Source organism: Curcuma longa, chromosome 15 (assembly GCF_044706935.1).
Source record: "Curcuma longa cultivar G26 ecotype Majalengka, Jawa Barat chromosome 15, ITB_CL_G26_1.1, whole genome shotgun sequence".
Lineage (NCBI taxonomy): Eukaryota > Viridiplantae > Streptophyta > Magnoliopsida > Zingiberales > Zingiberaceae > Curcuma > Curcuma longa.
The window spans coordinates 8,650,923-8,654,711 of record NC_133875.1 but is presented as its reverse complement, the minus strand read 5'-3'; positions in this window follow the sequence as shown (position 1 = coordinate 8,654,711).

The window sequence follows — 3,789 nt, the reverse complement described above, 5'->3', positions numbered from 1 at the left end:
CATCCTCAATCTTACAAGCTATCATGGCTTCGAAAAAGGTAATGAGTTGAATGTAACTCAAAGATGTCTTGTTTAATTTTCTATTCGCAATAAGTATAAGATGAAGTTTAGTGCAATGTTATTCCTATGAATGCTTGTCATTTTCTTCTTGTAGACCTTGACAATTTGATAGGAAAACTCATTATGACGACTTCAAGAATACTTATACTTTTATTAAAGATGGTGAGAAGATTATGTTAGGGCCAAATGCGGTGGAAAATATTCTTAACTCTCACAAGGGGATGGAAATACTTTATTTTCCAATTCTCAAGTGGAAAAGGCAATTTGTGAATCTGTTGGAGCATTTGCGTTGATAGTTTTGGAAGAGAATAAAGAAGGTCATGTTATCCCTTCACAAGTTCAACCTCTTCTCTAAGAATTTCAAGATGTGGTGCCTAAGAAATTCCCCCGAGACTCCCTCCAATGTGAAATATTCAACATTGCATTGATTTAATCCTCGATGCTTCAATTCCAAACAAGGCAGCCTATAGAATGAGTCCTAAGATGCATAAAGAGTTGCAAAGGCAAATTGAGGACCTTTTGGCTGAAGGTCTTGTCCAAGAAAGTAAGAGCCCTTGTGCTATCCTGACCCTTCTTGTGCTGAAGAAAGATGGTTTGAGGTACATGCGCATTGATAGTACAATAGTAGAATGGTGAACAAAATCACTATATGTTGGTGCAGGAAACACTAGATGATCAAATCTTAGTTTTGATAATGACAAAATGTTCAAGTTAAGTGTGTGATGTTTACTGATGAGTTGATCTAAGTGTGCAGGTAGCATAGAAAAGTCCTATTGGAGACTAGGTAATGGAAGTCCTAATGGAAATTAGGCAGCGGAAGTCCTAGTGGAGACTAGGCAGTGGAAGTCCTGGCTGGAGGTGGGCAGACCTAATCTGGAGGATTAGGTGGGAAGTCCTGATCAGGAGGACTAGGCAGGAAGACTTGGTAGATCAAATACACCAAGTGGAAGTATAGGCAGGTCAGGTGGACCAGATGTCTAGCGGTGGCAATCATGGGGGCTAAGGATCGAGGCTAAGCAGAAGTTCAACAAATTTGGAGGACTTAGTTGGCAACAGGTAAATTCTTCCGAATGGAGTGGGTGAGGGTGTGTTCCCAATAAGGAGAATAGTAAGCATCGTTCTGACCCCGGGCTTCACTGGAAATTCGAAGTCAAGACCAAAATAGTTTGTTAAAACTATTACACTTTCCTGTTAGATTTTTATTTTGTGCTAACTTGTAATGTAAGAAAGGAGGGGCTAAAACTTTGTGTTCTGGGCGCCCTTATCTGGATCTAGGTGATCGACCTCCAGGCACCCGGATTGGTTTCAGGCGACTGGATGTCAGCGAAATGGGGCCAGCGAAGCAGTGAGGTGGCAGAGTCCCAGTGGTGGGACACCTCAGCTTCTAGGCGCCCGGAGTGGTTCTAGCGCCATGATCTAGATAAGGCATTGCGGAGTCAAGGTTGATCCAAAACCTCCATGTCAGCATAGAGGCACCCGGAAAGGGATGCAGGCGCCCGAAAGTGCCGAGTCAGCAGCGTCGATAGTGGATCAATGGACAGGCAGGCGTTCGGAAAGGCTTCCAGGCGCCCGGATACCCTAATAAAAGAGCCTCGAGGGAGAGCCCTTGAAGCATCATTCTACAATCAAGCGACAACTGTCTGCACATGAAGCTTCAACCAGGAACGTCGTCGTAACACCGAAGAGCTGCACCATAATTTATGATCATCACTCTGTCAGTATATTTACTTTATGTTTAATTTTATTAGGTCGGTATATTTGTTACCGGTCCTACACTTTTTGTAAATCGCTAACTCCCTTTCATAAAAGGGAATTTATATAGTTGATTGTCCATCAGAAATGATCCTTTGATCGTGGGCCTTAGAGTAGCAGCCTGTGGCTATGAATCAAGTAAATCCCTATGTTTGTTTTCCTTTTCCACTGTATTCTTGATTTCTATTTACACAAGGATTTATGACTTTTATACAAATTATGAAAATGTAATGAAAGCGTTATTTACCCCCTCTAGCGCTCAACTATCCTACAATTGGTATCAGAGCGAGGGGTGCTCGAACACAGTGCAACCACTGATCGAGCAAGTTTTCTAATTTTTCATTTTCAATTCATTCTATTTTCTCCCGCACTGCTAATTTAAGACAAAGTCTTAGTACATTTCAGAAGTTTTTGTTGTGTGCAAGATTTCAATAGCCCATCAGGAAGGATACTACACTGTCAAGCCACCTCTGTTCTCTGAGGAGGATTTCATCTATTGGAAGGGCAGAATGGAGTATCACCTAAAGACTCAGGTGGGCATGTAGATCATCATCAAAACTAGGTTCACAATCCCAATTGATAATGACAGCCTTCCACAAATCGTGCGAAAAATGGGATGCGACAACCAAAAGAAAAATCAAAGTCGACACTAAGGCAACCCAAACACTACAATGTGGGTTGACCAAAGAAGAACTAAACAGAGTCCGCTCGTAGATCAACACAAAAGATCTATGGGACAAGCTCACAGAACTTTACGAAGGAACATCTGATGCGTAGGTCAACAAACGTGATCTTCTTCTCAATAAATTTTACAAAATCAAGATGATGGAAGGTGAATCCGCTAGTGGACTGCATGCGCACATCCAAGACCTACTAAATGGGTTCCATGCAATCGACCAACCCATTAAAAATTGGGATGTAATCAGGTATGCACTGAAAGCGTTCCCTAGGAACACTTTGTGGCATCCATGGTTGATACTTACAAGGTCTCTAGGGACCTTTCAAAAATTAAGCTTGATGAACTATTTTTTGAATTTGAACGTCATTCCAACTAAGAAAGGTATATCTCTTATTGCAGGACCAACCAAAGAGAAAAAGTCCAAAACCCCAGTTAAAGATAAATCTAACGAATCATCAGGATCTGAAAGCAACAATGAAGTCACCACCGAACTAGTAAATCTAGTTTGGAAGATGCTAAGGAAGAAGCACGGACTTAGAAGGTCGGAGATGAAGAAGGTGCTGCAGAAAGTCAACTCCAACAAACCACCCACAAACAAGACAATTTGCTATGGATGTAAGGAGAAAGGGAACTTCAAGTCTGAATTCCCTAATCTAGAAGAAAAAGCGCAAGACCAAGAAGAAGGCGCTCAAAGCAATATGGGATGAGTCATCTTCAGAGGACTTAGAAGAGGAAGCCAACACAAGCTTCCTAGCATTCCCAGCTTGAGATGAACCAACTGGAATAGAAAGCAAATCAGACAGTGACTCAAGTACAAGCCACGGATCTACATATGTTTCAGAAGGACCCATTGTTGGTGTAGAGAGCACCAGATAATCGAACCTTAATTTTGACAATGGCAAGAGGTTCAAGTTAAGTGTGTGGTGTTTACTAATGAGCTGATCTAAGTATGCAGGTAGCACAGGAAAGTTCTAGTTGAGGCTAGGCACAGGCAAGTCCTAGTGGATACTAGGCAATGGAAATCCTAGTGGAGACTAGGCCGTGGAAGTCATGGCTGGAGGCTACGCAGACCTAACTTAGAGGGTTAGGTGCGAAGTCCTGGTCTGGAGCACTAGACAGGAAGATTTGGCGGATCAAGTACACTAGGTGGAAGTTTAGGTAGGTCAGGTGGACCAGATGTCTAATAGTGGAAGTCTAGGCAGGTCAGATAGATCATATGTCTAGCAGTAAAAGTTTATGCAAGTCAGGTGGACCAGATATCTAACAAAAAATTTTGGGGGGCTGAAGATCGAGGCTAA